The sequence below is a fragment of the Equus caballus genome, chromosome 8, assembly GCF_041296265.1.
Source record: "Equus caballus isolate H_3958 breed thoroughbred chromosome 8, TB-T2T, whole genome shotgun sequence".
In the NCBI taxonomy this organism is placed as follows: Eukaryota; Metazoa; Chordata; class Mammalia; order Perissodactyla; family Equidae; genus Equus; species Equus caballus.
The window spans coordinates 45,439,255-45,461,418 of NC_091691.1; the positions used below are offsets into that span (position 1 = coordinate 45,439,255).

Sequence of the window (22,164 nt, forward strand, 5' to 3'; positions counted from 1 at the left end):
CTGCCTCCTCTGTCCTTGCCCCAGGCCGCATGCAGCCCGCCCAGCCTGCGCTCGAGCTCCCTTTCCCGGGGTCCGTCCTCAGAACCCACCGTCAGATGGGAAAAGCTGAGGAGCAAAGGGCTCAGTCCCGGCGTCAGGATCCAGGCATGCTTAGGGTCATGGAAACTCCTGGGTAAAGCTTCGGCAATGGGCGGGGCTCCAGGGAGGACCCATACCAGGTGACAAAAAAGCCTGCTCCCTGCTGGCTCGCAGATCCACGAGGGTCCTGCGTGCATGAGGTTGGGCTGCCCTGCGTGGGCGGGTAACCGCCCCCACATCCAGTGAAACGTGGGCTCTGCGATGAAGGGGAGAGAGCTGGCTGCCGCTAGGGGCAAAGGATGGGGGATGGCGTCGGGCCAGTGGCTCAGGAGGGCAGTGACAGCTGCCTGGAGATTTGCCGGCCGAGTTGCCTGGTGATTAGCCACACTACCAAGACTGAGCTGAGAGCCACGTGGTGATTGGCCAGGGGTGCGGCTGTGACATCAGGAGGAGGGCATTGTGACGCACAGGGAGGTTATAAAAGCCGGGTGCCCGCCGCAGGCCTCACTGAGGGGACAGATGGCGCCTCCCCCGAGCTCCTCCTGTTCTTCACAGTGTACTACGCCGCCTTCTCCAGCCCAGGGGATGGCCCACCCCTGGCCCGCTTGTCCTGCAGGGGCCTCTCGCGCACCTTGCGCTCCACCTTCAGGTCGGTCGGCCTCTGGCGCCTCGGCGGTGCCGCAAGCGCCTGCACTGGCACCCGGCGCCTCAGCAGCCTGCGCCCCGCAGCTGGGTGTCCCCGTTCTGCAGGGGGAAGTCATGTGCGTGGAATCAGAGCACAGCGGCTCCTCGCCCAGCCGGAGAGGGCCCCTCCCAGACCCACAGCGTCGCAACCGGGTTCAGCACAGGGGGCTCGAGTTCCTCGGACACTCAACAGACATCCCACCCACCTCAGCAATGGGTGAATGAGGCTACTGGACACCTGGTCAATTGCGAGCCCCCACCCCAGCTCAACACAGAGCAAGCGAGTCCCCCAGACACGCAGCCCACCCCAGGAGGGCGCAGAAAAGGAGCCGGGGCGGAATGTGGGCCCCCTCCTTGAGTGGAGGTGATGTGAGCTTCACAATGTATGTGAGTTTTAAACTGTGTTGAAATGCAAAAGAAGTGTCCCCGAGTGATTGCGATGTACAGCTCAGGGTCACAGGCACTGCACGTCCCATGAGTCGTCACATTCTCCAGCTGGTCGGTCCCGACAGGGCCAGTGTCTGATCTGACTCAGAGCAGAGCCGAGGTGGACAGGGGTCTCCACAGCTCTGAGAAAGTGCCCGTGAACTATAGAGAGCTGACACTGAGGACAACCTGCCCCTCCCCGTCAACACTTTTCATACATGTTGACGACACTGAAAGTCAAAGCTGCACTGAGGTGGGCGCCGTTCTGATAAATAGAAAAGCAAAAGCAGTGTCCGCACCGGCTGTTTCTTCCCAGACCACTTCTGGCCGAGACCTCCCAGCCAGTTTGTGGCAGACGTGGGCTCAGACCCGGATGGGACCGCTCCAAGCTGCTTCGGCCCGCAGCAGGTGCTTCTCCCCGCCCCCCCCGCCCCTGACCACCCCCCCCCCCTCCCCCCGCAGGCCCGTCTCTGCTGGGGTCCTTTGATGAGCAGATATCCGGGAAGGGAGGAGCCGGGGAAGCAGGGGAGGCCGGAGGCTTGGGCTGCAGGCCCTGACCCTGGGGCAAGTGGGTGGGGTGAGGGCAGCAAGGGAGGGACTGGGGAGACAGTCTGGGGTGGGGGGCTGCATGCTCAGGGCCACGAAGCCCTGCAGGATGGGGGAGAGACATAGGATTTGCTCTGATGCTCTGGGGGCAGGGGTGGAGGGACAGAGCGGGCTGAGTAAGAGACAGGTGGGCACAAATGCGTCAGGGAGACGGGAGGGTCTTTGTGGACACGGAGGGAGGGGCTCCTCCAAGAGGCAGAGCTGAGAATCAGTGATGAGTTGGATGCTGGGGGCAGGGAGGGAGGAGGAGGCCAAGGTTCCAGGCTCAGCCCTACAGGGTGATGGGCACCTCAGCTCCAGGGAGTGTGGCTGGAGCTCAGGTGAGGTGGGGACCCCATGAGTGGGCCACCTGAGGCTCAGGCTGAGGTGGAGGTGGAGAGCCTGGGGCTGTGGCCCAGGGCGGTGCTGGAGGCCCACGTGCTCATAGCAGCCAGGCCTAAAGGGAGGAGAGTCATCCAGAAGCTGCGTCTGGGGGCAGGTGAACTTGAGGGGGACTGGGACGCTGTCTGAGCCATTTCCAGGGCTGCTGGTTTCAGGAGCCAGTGGGGAGGGTGGTGGAGTCCAGGTAACTGGGAGCTGAGGGGAAGTGGCTCAGCGCTGACGTTAACAGGATAAATGTCGTGTCAGACGGTGAGGACGCGGAAGAGGTGCAGTGTGAGGAGTGACATTTGGTGAAGGTGTGCCCTGGGGTGGGCACTGTGGGACCTGGACCTCTGGGCCGGCCCTCCCACAGGCACAGGCAGCATTTCATACTCATTTCCTATCAACTGGGGACCCCAGGTCTCCTGCACTGGGCAGGGTCTGAGGGGCAGAGGTCAGAAGGCGCAGGGTGCACTTGTGTGGTCCTAGCCCTGAGACCCTCCACTGCTCAGCTGCTCAGACCCGACTCACCCACATCCCAGGTCCTGAGACACAGCAGCCTCCTGGAGGCCAGAGCAGGCAGGACCCAAGTTTGGGAGTGTGATCCAGAGCTGCTCATTCCTTCCCAGCGCCTAGTTCCTTCCTCTGTAAAATGCACAAGATTTGTGGATGGGGTGGGATGAGCAGGAGGGAGGAGATGACAGGGGTTGATGAGATGAGAGGGGGCATCAGGGGCAGGGGACTGATGGAGTCCCAGGGAGAAGGGTCCACTGTGAGCTGGCTCAGCTCCTTGTCCTGGCCCTTCCTTCCCGAAGGCAGAACATCAGCTCTGGGAGGAGCGCACCCAGGGTGCTGTCTCTGCCCCACACTCGGCCATCTCTGCCCGCCTTGGTCACAGGCTGCCACAGCCCAGTACCTGCATTCCACAGACCCCTCCTGTCTCCTCCACTGCTGCTCAGCACCCACATGTCAGGCCCCTAGGGCCATAGGGAAGCTTTGAGCTCCAGGGAACCAGAGTGGGATGGCTAGCTTTAGGGAGCTATTCTGTGATGTGTTGATAAATATGGCATATAGTGTGCGTGTATATATATTTATAGATTTGCGGAAAGCTGCAGATGGTACTGAAAGGTCCCAGGTACCCTTCACACATTTTGCCCCAGTGGTAACATCTTATATCACCAGAGAACAATATTGACACCAGGAAACCAGCATTGGCACAATGGGCATGTCTGGTTCTGTCATTTTATCATGTATACATTCTCGTAACCAGCAGTACAATCCAGGTGCAGAACTGCTCCATTAGCACAAAGATCTCCCTCATGCTGCCACTCCTGCCCCCACTGTTCCTGCCCATGGCAACTACCAGTCTGTTCTCCATCTTGGGAGTTTTGTCAGTTCTACAATGTTACGTGAATGGAATCACAGCTGTGACATTTTGAGATTGGTTGTGTTTTTTCCACTCAGCATCATGCCCCCGAGATCCATCCAAGTTGTGTGTATCAGTGGTTCCTTCTCTTTTATTGTTGAGTAGGGTTCCATAGTGTAAACATAGTATAAACTGTAATACCACAGTTTTTTCATCCATTCACTTTTTGAGGAACACTTTGGGTGTTTCCAGTTTTTCAGCTATCACAAATCCACCTGCAGTAAACATCTGTGCACAGGTTTTTGTGGGAACTTAAATTTCATTCTCTGGGATGATGATCCAGGAACATGATTGCTGGGTTGTATGGTAGGTTTATGTTTACCTTTTTAAGAACCTATGAAACTGTCTTACCAGAGTGACCATACCAGGTACATCCTCACCAGCATGTATGAGAGATCCACATTCTTGCCAACATTCGATGTCACTATTTTTATTTTAACCGGCTGTTCTAATAAGTGAGTAGTGATATCTGATTCAGGTTTTCATTCGAATTTCCCTAATGGCGAGTGATGTGGAATATCTTTTCATGGGCCTATTTGCAATCTGTATATTCTCTTTGGAAAAATATCTGTTCATGTCTTTTGCCCATTTTCTCTTTGGATGGTTTGGTATTTTACTGTTGAGTTTTGAGAGTTCCTCGTATATTCTAGATACAAGTCGTTTGTCAGATATGTGGTTTGCAAGTACATTCTTCTAGTCCGTAGCTTATCTTTTCATCCTCCTAACAGGATCTTTAAGAGAGCAAAAGTTTTTAATTTTGGTAAAGTTCAATTCATCAAACGTTTTATTTTATGGAATGTGTTTTAGTGTCGTGTCTAAGAATTCTTCAAGCCCTAGGTCCTGAAGATTTTCTCCTATGCTTCCTTCTAAAAGTTTTACACTTGTACATTTTACTTTTAAATCTATGCTGTGATCAATTTGAGTTCATGTTTGTATAAAGGATGAAGTTTAGATCAAGGTATTTTTGTTCATTTGTTTTGTTTTTGTTTTTTGTTTTTTGCCTGTGGATGACCAATTGCTCTGGTACCATTCGTTGAAAAGACTATCTTCCGTTAAATTGATTTTTCACCTTTGTCAAAAATCAGTGAGTTGTGCGAGTGTAGCCCTACTACGGGGTCCTCTATTCCAGTTGAGCATGTCTTTTCCTCCACCAATACCACAGTCTTGAGATGGAGTAGACTCATTCCTCCCGTTTTATTCCTTTTCAAAATTGTTTTAGCTATCATAGTTCCTGTGCATTTCCAAATAAACTTTAGGATAATCTTGTCTTTGTCTATGAAAGAAAACTTTCTGGGATTTCTCTAGGAATTGTGTCAACTAGTATATCAATTTGAGGAAACTTGACATCTTTACTGTGTCGTCTCTTCCAGTCCATGAGCATGGTATGTCTCTCCATTCATTTAGTTCTTTAATTTCTTTTACCAGTGCTGTGTAGATTTAAGTATACAAGTCTTGTGCATGTTTTTTAGATTTATATCTGTTTTACTGATTATAAACGGTATATTTAAAATTTTTGGTTTCCACGCATTCATTGCTAGTGTATAATATTGATTTTGTATGTTTATCTTGTATCCCGAAAACTTGCTGAACTCACATATTAGTTATAAAGTGGCTTATTTTTGTTTTGCTTTGTTTGTACATTCACTGGAATTTTCTACATGGAAAATCATACTATCTACAAATAAGGACAGTTTTATTTTTCCCTTTCCAATCTGTATGCCCCCCTTCCTTGCTTTATTGCTAGGACTTCCAGCACGATGCTGAATAAGAATGATGAGAGAAGACATCCCTGCCTTGTTCCTGATCTTAGGAGAAGAGCATTCAGTCTTTCACCATTCGATGTAATGTTAGCTGGAAGCTTTTGTAGATGCTCTTTATCAAGTTGTGGAATTCTCCTCTGTTTTGATTTTTTTTTTTTTGATAGTTTATTATGAATGGGTGTTGAATTTTGTCAAATACTGTTTCTGCATCAACTGATGTGCTCATATGATTTTCCTTTTTTAGCCTGTTGATATGGTGGATTTTGTTGTTAGTGCCATCGAGTCAATTCCAACTCCTAGTAACCCTGTGTACAGCAAAGCAGAACCCTGCCCAGTCTTTTGGTGCCATTCTCTCATCTTCCATTGCTATATCAGACAATGCTCTCCTGCTATTCATAGGGTTTTTGCGGCCAATTTTCTTGAAAGTGGGTGGCCAAGTCCTTCTTCCTAATCCATCTTAGTCTAGAAGTGCCACTGAAACCTGTCCACTGTGGGTGACCCTGCTGGTATTTGAAATCTCAGTGGCATAGTTTTCAGCATCATAGCAACATGCAGCCACCACTGTATGACAACCGACAGATGAGTAGTGTGGTTCTCTGACCAGGAAACAAACCCAGGCCATGGCAGTGGGAGTGCCAAATCTTAACCACTAGACCACCAGGCCTAGCTTAATGGTGGACTACATTGATAGATTTTCAAGTATTGAACCTGCCTTCATCTCTGGAATAAACTTCACTTGGTCATGGTATATGATTCTTTTCATATAGTGCTGAATTCTATTTGGTAATGTTTTATTGTGGATTTTTGGCATCTCTCTTCATGAGGGATATTAGTTTGTAGTTTTCTTTTTCTATATTATCTTTGTCAAGGTGAGTATCAGGGTAATACTGGCTGCATAAAAGAAATTGGATAGTGCTCCCTTGTTTTCCATTTTCTGGAAAATATTATGTAAAATATGTTAATTCTTCTTTAAATGTATGGAAGAATTCTCCAGTGAAACAATCTAGGCCTCAAGTTATCTTTTTTCGGGAAATTTAAAATTATAAATTCAATTTCTTTGATCGTTATAGGGGTATTCAAATTGCCTATTTCAAATGGGGGATGTCTAACAGTCTGTGCTTTTTGAGAAATTGGTCCATTTCACCTAAGGTGTCAATCTGTAGAGGTGGAGTATTATTATTCTTTTGATGTCTGCAGGGGCTGGGCTGATATCCCTTGTTTCATCCCTGATATTGATAATTTGAGCCTTCTCTTTTTCTTTGTCAGTTTTACTAGAGGTTTGTCATTTTATTGATTGATATTTCATTGATTTTCTCTATTTTTCTTTTTTCAATTTCCTTGATTTCTGCTCTTATTTTTATTGTTTCCTTCTTTCTGCTTGCCTTGGGTTTATTTTACTCTTCTTTATTCTAGTTTCTTAAGGTGCAAGTTTAGATGATTGATTTGAGACTTTTCCTCTTTTTTAATGTCAGCATTTAATGCTGTAAATTTCTCTTTCAGCACTGAATTAACTGTGTCCCACAAATTTTAATATGTGGATTTCATTATAATTTAGTTCAATGGTTTTAATTTCCTTGAGACTTACTTTTGACCCATGGCTTAAATAAAAGTGTGTTATTTAGTTTCCAGGTGTCTGGAGATTTTTTCATAATCTTCTATTATTTTTTAGTATGATTCCATTGTAGTTGGAGAACATACTCTGTATGATTTCAGTTCTCTTAAATTTTTTGAGGTTTGTTTTATGATCCAAGGCACAGTCTATCATGTTATATGTTCTGTGGGCACTTGAAAACAATATGAATTTTGCTATTGTTGTGTGTAGTGTTTTATAAATGTCTATGTCAATAATCTAAACACAAGTTTGTTTTTCTGTTTTTTGTTTCCATTTTTTTTTTAACCATCCTATGGGTGACTTGTGCATGAGAGGCCCTGGCAGGACGAGTGGGCCGGGGCGTGCTATCCTCTGGGCTGGAGAAGGCGGCGTAGTACACTTGTTTGTAATTGCTTGTTGAAGCATTTTTCTGATGGCTACTTTAAAATTCTCATCAGATAATACCAACATCGGTGTCATCTCTGTGTTGGAGGTCTTTTGATCGTCTAACATATTCAAGATGATATTTCCTAGTCCTTAGTATGACGAGTGTTTTTCAATTATATCCTGGATATTTTGGGTGTTATACTATGAGATTCTGGATCTTGTTAAATCTTGCGTGTTAGCAGGTGGTGGGTCTAGGAAAGTGTGACTAGCAAGTGTAGCCCCACTTATGTGCCCTAACTGGAAGGAGCAAATTTAAGCCTGACCAGAACTACAGCTGCTCAGCCTGGTCAGACACGGCTGGGAAATGACAAATTGTGTGGAAAGTCAGATCGTGACGGCATTCTCTCCTTCAGTCAGTGATGAGAGCACATGCCACTAACACATTGTTTGCTGAATTTATTCCTAAGGATGGATGAGAACTTTCCAGTGACCAAAACTCTGGTTGGGAGTGGAAAATCCATAATGGGCACCTCAGTAAATCTCTGTTTTGCATGTTGAGCACATTTGAGAAGTTTAGTGTATGCTGGTGGGAATCGGTAGGGACGGACTTACTAGGATGGTTGGTATTGATTTTGGGCTTACTTAACACTTAAATTAAGGTGGCCCCTTCTTACTAGTGTCCTTGTCCTAGGTGTCATTTCCCAGGATCCCCTGAGGGAGCCCAGGCTGTGGGGGCAAGCAAGGATGGGCCAGTTCCACGATGGGCTAGAGCGCTGCACTAACGTGAGATGGGACGCACGTTCCCCACCTATCCACTCCCCCCAATTTCCTGCTTGTGAATGACCTCTGCCCTCATCCCCACCACCAAAATGTAGTCGCAGAGGGAAAATAGCCTGGTAGTCACCTCACCTGGAAGCCCCAAGGGCCAGTCTCTCCCTCTCCCTGCATCAGCCTGGACCTGATGTGTGGTGCTCCCACATCCACCTGGGCGCTCCCTCAGGGAACTAGAGCCTTCACCAGCCATTCCAGAACCAGGATTCTCATGGAGGGTTCTCCTTCCAGGCGGCCACCAGGGCCATGCCCACACCCAGCCCAGCCTCTTCCAGGCTGCAAGCCTCAGGTACCTCCAATAGATTCCTTCTTGCTCAGATTATCCAAGGCCAGGCTCTTTGACCCAGGTGATACAGAGCTGTGAAATAAGTTGACTTTTCATGTCACCCAAATTAGACAGAATGAGGGGAATACCCTTGTTCCCCACAAAGCGTGGATCAGGCATTTCAACCCAAGTCTGTCTATACCCAGAGTGTCTCCCCACATGGTCAATCATAGCTGGCCCCACAGATGGGGCAGTCTGTTTATTCAGGGCTAATCAAAATATATCTTTGGGAAACTCTTATGCCAAACGTAACCCTGACCCCTTTCTACACCAAAACGGGTTTCCTGAAATGAAAATGGTGGCCTGAACCACATTCTCAAAGTCAGGGGTTTCAATCCAGAAGACTTCTTCGGCTGAACTGAAGGTGAGCTCACCGTGTTCATCTCACGCTCCTCAGTGTGGCAGCGGTGGGAGGCCTGGACTGGAGTGGGTAGCCCAGGGTGCAGCTGCAGCGATGCCCCAGATGCAGCTGCTGGACTCAGGGTTCTGTGGGTATTGTGGGACAGTCAGCCTGGAGGGAGCATCGCTGTGCAGAGCCTTGTAGATGCCCCTGCCTTTGTAGACATCTGCTTTCTTTTATGAAAACAAGTGCAACTAGGCGGGCTGAGCCCTCTGTCCAACATGGCAAAACGAGAGATCAGATTCAACGACATGGGACCCAGGAGAAGAGGTGCCGGCTCTCTGGGCAAATCACGGAAGTAAAGCTGATGTTTCAATACTCCATTTTTGAATATCAGATTTTCTAATGCAAATGTAAAATATAATGTATTCATATAACAGTTTGCAGTAAACTGTGTTTCCTACACCTCGGCAGGAAGGAAGACGTCCCCCCATTTCTGCCCTGATTGTCCCTGCTGTCCCCCTTGCTCTCCGCCATCTGCACTCAGGGCCCTGAGGCGGCCTCTGTCCTGCTGGCCACAGGGAAATGGAATGGATGTGTAGTAATTTCTGAATCAGAGCAACATAGATGTTGCTAAAAACACGAAATGAGTTGAAAGAAGAGGCAGCAGAGAGGGATGGAAGCTGAGGACTCTGTCCATCGTCCACCCATTTGACAAGGATGACCGCAGGGCTTCTCCCGGCTTCAAGGGCAGGGGCCGTGCTGGGCACGGGGCGCAGAGGGGGCCTGGGTCTGTGAGACAACGCTACACGAACCTCACAGAGACGGTCACCCCAACTCCCCACCTGCTCTTCCTTCCAGTTGCTTACGCCCCAAAGTGTCATCCTGCCCCCTCCTCCCCGCACAGCCCCCCACGGAGGCATGCTAGCGGGTTGGCACCTTTCTATTTTCAGAAATAAGAACATGAAGCCCAGTTCCGTTCACACTGTCACCACCTCATCTAAGGAGGGAGATTTTCCCACCCCCTAGGAAGGGCACAACTTCAGAGAAAAGCCAGTCCCTTCCGAGAAACAGGGACAGGTGGCTGATTGTCCAGGCCAGGCCCCTTTGAGGGTGAAGGGACGTTCCCCACCATCATAGGACAGGGGGACAACAGGCCTCACCAGTGGTCAGGCACAGAGGATGTGCAGTCACCTGCCAGGAGAGGGCGCTGGGACGCAGGTGCCCTGCGGAGCCTGCTGTCCTGGAACCCACACGGAGAAGGTGCCTCAGGGGAACAGGTGTGGTCAGTGTGTCACTTGCTGAGGGGCCAGGATGGGGGCACAGTGCGCACCAGCTGGTGGGGGTCAGGTGGTCCTGCTGGTCCCCTTGTGTCCCTCTTGCTGGTTCCGTGGGTCGCCCCCAGCTGCTGCATCGTGGGCCCCTGCAGGCTCCTGCAGAGGACTGCCCTACGTGATGGGCCACTTAGGCCCAGGTGCAGGGAGTGGAAGCGACGGGCACTCAGGCTGCCCCCAGGTCTCCCGAGCCTTTGAGCCTTCGGCTGGCTGGCACTGGAGGAGGCAGGTGTAACTTGTGCCCAGGGCCCCACAGGATCAGATGGCACACACACACCACGTGGCCTCTGGGGTGCTGTGCAGTAGACCTGGCCCACTGGGAAGCAGCCCGCCAGCCCAGACCGCTTTCCACACTTAGGACGCCACCAATCGGCGGCAAACGGGTTGAGCCTGGAGGAGAAAGCTCTCCCTACGGAGCCACAGCAGGTGTCCTGGATGGCCAAGGGCTCTGCCCCAGGATCTGTGCGCTCCTTCCACACAGTGGAACGAGTGGGACGGAGACGGGTGGATCGGCAGGTGAAGGATTTCCCACCTTCTGTGATGAACAGGTAGCTGTTTGAACTACTCTGGTGTCCTCTATTTAAATAAGCTAAACTTCCCCTGCTTGTCACCATCTCTGGTCTCATGTTTCTACAACCACTTGATCATTTAGGAAATCTCTTGGGTGACCTGTGACCAGTCAAGCCCTCAGCCGGCCTCAGGTCAGGTCACCTGCTGGTTGCAGGAGGAGAACTTCCTGGGCTGGGCTGCCTCCACCCCTGCTGAGGGGGCAGCTGCTGCCTCTGACGCCCTGTGTGCCCAGCTTCTGAGAGAACGGGGTCTCGGCAGTGCTGAGAGCCAAAGTCAGAGGCTCACACACCCCGAGCCAGGTCAGCCCCTTGGCCCTCATCCCCCCTCATCCCCAAACAGAGCCAGCCGGGACCCTGCAGGGGCTCCAGAACCATCAGCATCGGCACCACGGGAATGCGGACCCGCCCGGGACCAGGATGTCCCACCCTCAGAGCAGTCAGGGGTGGGGCCGGAGGAAATCCAGGACAAAACATTTGGAGATGGAGTGTGGTAACAGCTGCTGACCTGTCCACCAGGCAAGACCCTCCACCTGCAAAAAGATTATGACTCATTAACAGCTCAGATGGTGGTTAGCATTTTTCAGCAATAGAATTTTTTAATTAAGATGTGTACATTGCTTTCTTAGGTATAGTGCTATTGCACACTTAATAGACTACAGTGTAATATAGACATAACTTATACGCACTGGGAAACCAAAAAATTCGTGTGACTGGCTTTATTGCGGCGGTCTGGAACTGAACCCGTAATATCTCCAAGGTGTGCCTGTATTCGGTCGGCCAATCCCCAAACACCAAGCCAACTCTGGCCCTTCTCACGCCAGACAAGGTTGACTATGTGGCCACAGCCAATCAGATATTTTCTATTTGTCTCTTCCTTGTTCTTTATTCTTTATCCTATAAAATCTTCTTGCCTTCTGCTCCATTGTGCAGTTCTCCTGAGGGAGACTGTCCACTTCATGATGTGTTAAATAAAGTTTGTCTGTATCACCTAAATTGTCCTCTTTAATCTCTTTTTTAACACAGATTAGGGATGCCACAGGAGAAAATTATGTGTGACGTGAAAGGAGGAAGTCAAGCAGTGGCCACTACCCTTGCAGGGGAACGTGGGAAGCCAGGCACTATGAAACCTGCATACGTCACTGACCTGCTGTCCCCTTGGCCCCTTGTCTTGTGTCAGGTGAGGGTCTGCGGCCATGTGGTAAGGTCCCAGCCTCTTCTACAGGTTGCCTGCATTAATGAAGCTGAAGGGACACAAGACAGACATGATATGTTTGCCTTCAGGGGCTCCAGGTTGTCCCTGGATGTGCCAGCCTGTCCTTGCTCTCCCCCACTTCAGACCCAGACTCAATGGCCTTCCACAGGCTTTTCACTATTGCCTTGTCACTTACAAAGCTTCTACTTCTATGATTGAACTCTGATACAGAATCATACACCTGTGTATCTCCCTGTCTTAGCTAGAGACTGATTGTTTGTAGAGAACATAACCTTCTCAGTCTAGCTTTCTTTAAGGAAAGGTATTCCAAAAAGAAAAACGGGCAAACCACTTGAAAAGGTACTTTACAAAAGAAGATACTAAATCTCTAATAAATACATGAAAAGGCACTCAACTCATTAGGGAAATGCAAGTTGAAACCCTAATGAAGTAGCACACCCACCGGAATGGTGAAAATTAAAAAGAATGGCGATTCTACATGTTCACAAGGATGTGGAACGACTAGAACTTGCATACCCAGCAATTCCACTCCCAAGACACCACAGAGAAATGAGAGCAGATAGCCACCAAAAGGTAAATACAACAATGTTCACACCAGTTTATTGGTTAATATTAAAAAGAAAAAACTGGAAACAACCCAGTGTCCGTCAGTGAATAATGAACAAATAAATAAATTGTGGTGTACTCATATAATGGAAGACTACACAGCAGTTTAAAAAAATCTAAAACTGTTGACACACAACATGGATGAATGTCACAGAAACTTAGTTGAGTGATGGAAGATAAGTGCCACACAGCAGTCTCGACTCATTCCTCCTGAATGAGTGACTAGCTGGTGCTGAAGAGGACCTGAAGCTACGACGTGCTCACATCGATGTGAAGACAAAAGCCAGTGCCCAACATGTTTCCATCAACAAGCTGATGCCCCTTGGAAGCTCGCTGGATGTTCTTTTAACCTGTTCCACCTGGACAGCTGGGGAGATGTGGCAGGACTTGAGGTCTGGATTCAGGACTCCACCCTCAGAGGGTTCTCTGCTCAGTCCAATTCAGGCCATAAGACTCAAGAACCAGACATTCTGTTTAATTCCAGTTCGAATTGTAAGTTGGCTGTCAGATAGCAAGGGTTAAATTAAATACTTGAAGTATAAAGTGCTACAAGAAAATGTATGTGGATATATTATCTATCAGCATTGTTGCTATATATGTGTATGTGTATACTGATATAGGTACATGTATATTAATATTGCTAATATTAGGACCACACCCATAACACATACCCCTCTAAATCGATACATCTATACACTGTTGTTAGCATATTTTTCCTGAAATGCCGTTCTATCTTTTTTATTGTTTAGAGAGTATGAATCCCAGTCCACAAACCCAGATGTGCAATACATATTTTCTTTTCTATAAGTCAATGTAATTTCTGACCCTAAGCTTTCATTCTGCAGAGCTGGTGGGAAACAATTCAGTCCGTGGGGATGTCTTCTCCCCAAATTTCAGCACTGTTCTGGGGTATTTGGGAATGTGGGGGGGGGGGGTGCGGCGGGGCACACATTTCTGCTCTGACATCTATTGTCATCATCCATCCATGTGGCCACCTGAGACACAGTGGCTTACCACTGCCTGTGCCTCCAGCTGCCTGTGATTCCATTTGCTTAGTCTTCTTCTGGGATCCGCCACCTCCCTGGAGAGTCTTCTGGGAAGTAGGGCCTGGGAGGCTCTGCTCTTACCCACAGCTTTCTCAGTCTTCTCTGGACAGGAAAACCTTCCCACCTCCTGATTCTAGAAGCACTCTGTCTTCCTCCACAAATCTCTTTCCTTTTTACCTCTTCCAGGCCTCCCCCCAGCTCTCCTAGAGGCCTAGGATTTTGAAGATCAGAAGCCAGAAAAGCTGACAGGCTATTCTATTTTCAGTCACACCACATGCCTTGCTAATCCCTTGAAGTACTAAGTGAGTACTGTGAAAGTGAGTACTGCTTGAATGGAGGAGAAAAAAAAGGAAGAAAATACAGGAATATGTTTGTTAAGTAAGTGTGTTGGGGCACAATTCTAAGATGACCCCACGTGACCCTTGCGCTTGTACAATGCCCCTCTGTGAGTGGGTAGAACCCGTGAACACGATGAGATAGCACCTCTGGGACTGGGTTACGTTGCACTTGAAGATAGGGAGATCGTCTGGGGAGCCTGGCCTGATCACACGAGCCCTGGGAAAGTAGCTTTCTCTGGCTGGCGGCAGAAGAAGAGGCAGGGATTCAAAGTCTGAGAGTGATTCCAAGCCAGGGAGGGTCTCCAGCGCTGCCTTTGAAGATGGAGGGGGCCACATGGTAGACCTCTGGGAGCTGAGAGGACCCCCACCTGACAGCCAGCCAGGAAGTGGGGCCCTCAGTCCTACAGCCACAGGAGTGGAATTCTGCCTCAACATGTCAGCTTGGAAGAGGGTCCGAGCCTGAGACAAGACCCGGGCCCAGCTGACCCCTTGACCGCAGCTTCAGGTGAGCTGAGAACCTGCTACACTGACCTGCAAGAATTCTGACCTGTAAGCTTACCAGTGGATGTTTTAAGTCACTAAGTCTGTGGTATTTTGTTACTCAGCAACTGAAAATTAATACAATAAGTTACAATATGAAAATATTGTCCAAACGGATGTGTTTTGTCTGGCCTGGTTTATCTACATTGCATGCCCCCTGCCAACAATTATTTCTCAAAGGGAAGAGGCTGATGGTTTAAGGGGCTCAGTATGTAGCCCACCAGACGCCAGGCTCCAGTGACACTAAACAGGCTCCCGGGTCAGCTGCTGCTGGCTCCCAGTGCCCTAGAAAGCTTCTGTTAAGGGACAGAGCCACATTCAGGTGTCCCGAGCAGCAGGTGACTTCTGCAGAAAGCAATATTTAAAAGTCTCACCGTGCCATTTAAGACTCTTGTGGTGAAAAGGAGAAAACTGAGTGTCAGGAAACCCAGCTCTGCCATTAGCCAGCTGAGCAAATGTGGGCAAGTTGCTTTACCTCTCTGAGCCACAATGCCTCATCTAGAAAATGAGAGACACAGACTAGGTGGTCTCAAAGGCCCATTAAGACCTTTCATGCTTCCATTTAACAAATGCTTGCTGAGGTCCTAGTATGTGCCAGGTCCTGAGCAAGGCGCTGGGAACACAGCTGTGAATTAGACAGAACCTGTGCCCTCACTGGGCTCCGATTTCCCATGGGAGTATTTGACAGTCCACACAGGGAAGAGAGGACTCCCACTTAGAAAACAGTGGGTGTTTTAGGCTGCCACAGTCCCCACTAGCTTCATCCTGCCTTTTCCGGGTGACGTCTCAGCTCGGGCCCACCACACCAGGCCATGAAGTCCTCACACACCGAAACCAGAGGAGAGCCGCAACGGTCCGGTGCAATTTGGAAGAAGAAAGGCTTGAGGAAGGGCAGAGACTCCAGCTCATTCTACTGCAGGACTTTGGGCAAAACCCGCCCTTCATTTCATTTGGCCACTGAAGGACTAATCAAAAATATTTAGAATCAATACCAACCTTTGATTAGGTCAAAATTGTTAAAGAGGCAACTTGTTCTCAGCTAGCTGCCAACTAATTTTGATTAAAGCGAGAGCCAATAGCTCGACACTTTTATGGAATTTCAGAATCTCTGGGGAAGTGCCCTGAAGGGTAAAGCCATCTCAGAAATCTCTCTACCACCTTCTTGCCAAGTGGTTTTCCAACTCTCCTCAAGCTCACTGCTTTCCTGGGCAGCCCTTGTGGACCATGCTGTTTTGGAAAGCTGGGTCTTTCCCCAAGCTGAGACCTGGGTCCTGGCAGGCTTTTTCCTATCGCCCTGCTCGGCTCTCCTGTGTGTGCACATAAGCCAGTGTCCTCTTCACGTGAATCCCTGTGGAGGGCTGCTTTCCTATCGTACTTTCTTCCTCCAAGTCAGGTGGCCATGGTTCTTCCATCCATTTTTCCAGTTTTGTGACCTTGAGTCCCCTCATCATTCGCTCTCCTGCAGACACTGCTGGCTCACCAGTCCCCTCCATGGAGTGTGGTGTCCAAAACCCAGCTATGTGTGGTTTTTCACTAATTAGATCAGGTTGGTCCACTTCCTGGATGTGGTACGTTGGTTAGTGCAAACTAATACTGTATTAGTTCATGTTAGCAACCAATCACAGATAGCCCACAACTAAGCAGCTAAAACCCCAAAGTCCTTTTTCAACAGGATTATTTTGATGGGAAGTGATAAGACACAACTCAAACTGATGCTGAAAAGGAAATTTCTTGGCTCACCTTACTTGTGAATTTCAAGGGTTGAATGTAGCTTTATGCAAGGTCTGTCTGCAGCCGGGTCTTTAATGAAAGTGCCGCAGTTCTGTCTGTCTGTCTCTCTCCACGCCATGCCCCGGTTCTGCTGCCTCAATTGGGTCTGATACTCAGTCAAGTCCTCTCCAGAGGGAACCAATGGCCCCAGTTGCTCCAGCCTCCCATCCTACCAGCAGGTTAGCACCCCCAGTGAAAGAGTGCCTCTTTCCCAAGGTCCTGGGAGAACTCTGTCCTGGGCTGATCACTGTTCGCCAAGATCCAATCACCGAAGCAGGAAGATGGGGTGCTCCAACTGACCAAGCCTGATCCGGCAGCCACCCTCACGTCAGGGGTTCCTCAGAGGAAAGAGTGTTTTTACAACCAAATGAAGGCAGAGGAACACTTGTTAGACAAGAACAGTAAATGCTCGCTCCAGTTGTGTCTGCTCGCTCCAGTTGTGTCAGCTGTATTTAAATCTTGGCCATTCTATGCAGCCATCCTGGGCATGGAATCAGCACCAAGCCAGCGTCTGCACAGGGAAGTAATAGCCCTCTCAACACGGATGATACTGCATGCTGCTTTGTAATCTGTTTTATTTTCACTTAACGTTATAAGATAAACATTTCCTCAAGACATCAAGAATTCCTTATGACATATTTTAAAATGCTGTATACTATTTCATCTATGTACCATCGTTTGTCTAATTATTTCCCTATTCTTAGACACCATGTTATTTTCTTCCTTTCTTTTTTTGTGTCTGTAAATAATATACAGCAATTTGAACATTTTTTTCAGAATTTCTGACTATTTCTTTAGAATAAATTGTATTATATTGGCTAGAAATTTCCAAGCTTAAATTTGGAGACCATGAACAAGGAGTTTCTCATTCTAGACCACCCAGGATGAAATGGCGTAGTCGCAAAGTTCACAATGGCCACCTCAGCCTCTCAACCCATCTCATTCCCCCTACATGCCTCACCCATTTTCCCCACCCCTTCTCTTTTAGAAAAAGTGCTAATACGATCATTCACACTAAATGGCTGTAAAGTTTTATCCAAGGAGATTAATTAACAGGAAGCAACGTTAAATAAATTCATCCCTCATCCTGACCTTTCAGGCATCAGTGAGCTGACTGGAGAGATGCCCTTGGGCAAACCTCCCCATGTTCCTGTAATCATGCAGTGTAAGCAGCTGCCCTTCCGAGCCCATCCTAAAACTCATCTTAGTCCTATACACACTCAAGGACAGGGAGAATTGTAGGCTGAGTTGTTGATATTTAGACGGCCGACAATATATTATTTGTAGTATATCAGAGTATCATTGGGAAATCAAAGTAGAAATTGGGAATTCTGGTAATAGTCCCTGTTGTACAAGAGGAAGAAATAGACCAATTATGTTAAAATCATCCTGTGCCAGCTACCATTTATTAAGCGTAGATGAGCACACAGGCACCCAGAAGTTACAAATTTATTTCATCCTTAAAAACAAACCTTCATGGGGCTGGCCCCGTGACCGAGTGGTTAAGTTTCTGCACTCTGCTTTGGCGACCCCGGGTTTTGCGGGTTCGGATCCTGAGTGTGGACATGGCACCACTCATCAGGCCATGCTGAGACAGCATCCCACATAACACAACCAGAGGGAGCTACAACTAGAATACACAACTATGTATTGGGGGCTTTGCAGAGAAGAAGAAGAAGAAAACAAAACAAAACAAATTCTTGAGTCTCAGAAACATTAAATAATGCACCTAAATCATCCAACCACAACATCCGGGGTCTGCCTTCCAAGCCAATGTCTTACTGCCACCTCTCCATGTCTCAAAGTTGGCTCTCTACAGTGGCTACCCATCCTGGCCTCTCAATACTGGGATATCACTTGTCCTCCTACATGTGTAGCATAATGTTATTAAATGAAAAAGTAGTTGAAACTGATAAAATAGTTTTAAATTGCTCATGAACCCACTATGGATGCTTTAATATTGGTCATTCACAGCAAGCAAAGTGTCTGACTCTTGATGGTGGCTGGGAACAAGAGCGTCTTCTTCTGAAGAGCATGATTCAGAGTCACGGCTGCAAATCTAATGCCCCTTCAGAGTTACTTGCCCTCCCTGTCCTCAGCCTTAACTCTGAGAGGCAGGCATGGACAGTGCCCCGTGATTACAGCGTGGTGGAAGGACATTGCACATCGTTAGCCCCCTTTAAGCCCACCCACAGCAGAGGGACTGAAGCATCCCCGCTTCCCCTGGGGGCTTGCCTTCCACCTCCCTCCCTATTACCCACCCCCCCAAAACTACCTCTGTTACATGCTTTTCCTCAGCTGTGTAAAGGAGAAAAGTTTGAAGACCAATGGTAATTTTAAAAATACCTAAGCTGCAGGAATATTTTATCTTTTTATACCCACTCATTCTATCACTTTTTCCATCCAGCAAACTTTGAAAATGCTTCCTGTGAGCAGAGGTCAAAACCTCAATGACATGTCTCATTTGAACTCCATTATTTTAAAGGATATAACTTGGAAGATTTCACATAAAAATTTCAAATTTCTGCTTCCCCTAAAAAATGGAAAGACCTAGCCATTCAGCCCCGCATTCCCACGAGGCACCAGGGCTGGAGTGGACTGCATCAGCCCCATGTGTGGGTTGTGGGCAGGAGTCCGCATGCAATCTCCTGTCCAGTTTTAAATGAAGGAGTGATGGGGCATGGTTTGGTTTGAAGGTTTTTTAAGTTTTAAACGTTTACCTTGGGTGGACTGTGGACTTAGTTTGGATGGAAGCTCTGGTGGATATATCCAGAATCTGATTGCTTCTTACTACCTCTGCCCCTCCCTAGTACAAGTCCCCAACTTCTCCCACCTGGACAACTGCAACAGCCCCCTAACTTCCAGGCTTCCACCCTTCCTCCTTCTATGGTTTAGTCTCACAGGCATCTGAATGGTGTGTTTAAGACGTGATGAGACTATACTCAGAATCTCCAATGGCTCCCAACTCACTTGGAATCCAAAAGTCCCTTTCAGAGTCTACACAGCCCCTGCCTACCCCTCTGGCCTCACCTCCTACATTCTCCTCTCCACCTCTGTGCTCCCAGCACACACGGTCTCCCTGCAGTTCCTGAGCAAGCCCAGCTTGCTCCTACCCTGCGCCCTGCATCTGCTCTTCCAGTCTTGGTGCTCTGTGGTCCTAGAGCTCAGCTGGCTGACTCCTTCCCTGCCTTGGCTCTCGGCTCAGACGTTATCTTGATCCCCTGCCAACTGAGATCAAACAGGATCCCACACGTTCCTATCCTCCACCACCTCTCTCTTCTGTTTTATTCTTCTCACAGCACCATCACCGCCTTACATAGAAGGGTTTGTTTGTTGTTAATCTCTGTCCTCAGCTAAATCCACACCAAGAGCTTACTGCTGTGGCCTGGGAACCTAACACCATCCCAGCACATGGGGCTGTGCAATAACCACTGTGGAGAGAATGGCTGAGGGAAGACCTGTAGGAAGGGTGTCCATGTGAGGCCAGGTGAGAGATCACAGGGACATGGCTAAGGGAACGGGGCTGAGGCGGAGCATGGAGGAATATTTGAGAACTATCCAGGGAGAAAGGCCAACACACTGTGGTGAAGGGCTGCAGGGGCATCAGGATGCCCTCCAGATCTCTGACTTGCACAGTGAGACGGAAGATGGTACCACTTCATCTAGAGAGATCACCAGGAGAGAACCAGGCTGGAGGGAAAGACGATGAGTTTGGGTTTGGACATTGGACATTGGACATTGTGTGGTAAGTGAAAGCTATATGGATGCCAGAAGAGGAACTGTCCTATGGTCACTCTAAGATCTTTCTGTTCAGAACAAAGGGCATGAGAATCCATTGCTAGCAGAGGAATCACACAGAGGCAGGAGGCACAGGACTGTGGCTGGCAGCCTCTCTGCCCTGTGTCAAGCAGCAGCTGGCAGCACAAGACGGAGAGTGCTAACCACAGGCACTCTCATACCTGGTGAGCCTACAACCTGTAGCTGGCTGTGGAACTCAGGGTAGGATGTGGTGGGCTCCGAGAAGCTGACACTGATGTGCCTCCTAGCAGCTGACTGACCCGATGATACAGCTGTGTTCTTTAATAAAGTAAAGCTTTTCTTTCTTTAAAATCTGGGGGCAGTACTTTTCTGATAGAAACCAATTCAAAACCTTTATATGCCCACTGCACCTGAATGTCAGGAACAGCGTGTACTTGGAAAGTGATAGGAAAGTAAGGAGGGCGAGGTCCTCCAGATGCCAGGACAGCCTAATAGAGGCATTGACATCTGGCTGCCCAGGAATTCTAGGGGCTTCTGGAAAATTCATCACAGTGGAACTAGAAGGATATTTCCCCTCACAGTCCTGAAGATTTGTTGCATTAAGTGTAGAAAGAGATTAAAAATGAAAGTAAAGCATTGGCTCACAAAGCAGGCTTCGGAATGAGGTAAACAGCCAGAGGAGAGACACATGGCCCCGTGAGAGATTAAACATGGCAGGAATCACAGGTATGGGTGTCAGATAAGCCTCTACCCCCAGTGAAGCCAAGGATTCTGGCAACTAAGGACATGTCTACAGCATAAAATAGCAGAGTCCTCCTCAATTAAGAGGGAGGAGGAAGAGAGAAGCTGAAAAAAGCTTTACATTTTAAGAGATTAAATCCTCCCCATATACCACAAAAAAGAAACCAATTACAGGAAAATTTCATTTTAATGGCCACTCTGGTTGAATATTATCACCGTTGACTGTGAGGAATTCTGTTTTAGTATGTGTGGGTTAAATCCTCTGCTTTTATAGACAAGAACACCTTCTGCCAATGAGCTGTGACTTAAAGCTGGGTGATTTATGTAAATGTGTGGTAATTAATTGAGCTTTAAAAATTGACTTTGAGAGTCTCAAGGTCTCAGAAATGGCTGTTGGCTTGGAAAAAGTCACCTTCTAAGAAGATGGTCAAAGGTACTTAATTGACACAAAGTTCCTCTAAATTTATTTTGGAAAAGGTGATTTAAAAAAAATCTATATGTGTTCAAAATGGATAAAATTTAATTTTTAAAATATTTTAATATTAGAAGAAAATAAAGAATGGCTTAGTAAAGTTGGAGTTGAATGAGAAGCATCAATATGAGCTCACATACTTTACAGGGATTCCAGTTCCGTCACTAACAGCAGCACTGGGAAGCCCCTATTTCTCCTAATGCCTGTCTGCAGCCTGTACCACAGGGAACCCCAAGGCCTAGTTCTTGGTCTCTTCTACTCTTCCCCACAAATAGGGATGACAAATCCTTGGAAAGTCACTGAGTCCACCTTGAGGAGAGGGAAAAATCAAGATGGTTCAGAGAATGTTTTCCAAACTGAAATATTACTAAATAAAACAACTCTCACTAGCCAAATTGTGATTCTTTGAGTATCAAAGTTGACCATTGTAGTCAACTGAAGCACGTTAGGCTATAAAAAACCATGAGACTGTAATAAACCTAAAGGAAAGGAGTTTTATTTTTTTTTAAATGATGTAGGTTAATCTATCCAAATTGTGTGAGTCCTAGACTCAAGTTCTGATCACCTAAACTGGCAATCTCAAATAACACAGAGGAATATAAGGCCATAATTAAACTTTACAAATAACCATTGTTTATGTCCTTTGTAAATTTTAAGGTAAAATGTATTAAAATATATGTTGACAATGTAGGGATGGAGTTATCCAAAAACTAAAGTAAGAATAAGTGTACAAAATGGCAACTAAATGAAACTTTTATAAACAATTTTTAAAACTAAACTGCCCTGACTGTATGATATAGCAATCATACTCCTTGGTATTTATTCAACGTACACAAATATTTACAGTACCTTTATTAATAATTGCCAAAACTTGGAAGCAACCAAGATGTCCTTCAGTAGGTGAATAAATAAACAAACTGTGGCACATCCAGCCAATGGAATATTATTCAGCAATATAAAAA

At 47.6% G+C, this 22,164-nt stretch overlaps 1 long non-coding RNA gene across 1 annotated transcript; it reads left to right on the forward strand.

Annotated features, from left to right (window-relative positions):
- Positions 1-584: 584 nt before the first annotated feature.
- On the forward strand, positions 585-9,253 carry LOC138915245 (uncharacterized). Its single transcript, XR_011420926.1, has 3 exons — positions 585-1,596; positions 8,010-8,838; positions 9,064-9,253. It is a non-coding gene; the product is annotated as an uncharacterized lncRNA (long non-coding RNA).
- The last annotated feature ends 12,911 nt before the right edge of the window (positions 9,254-22,164 follow it).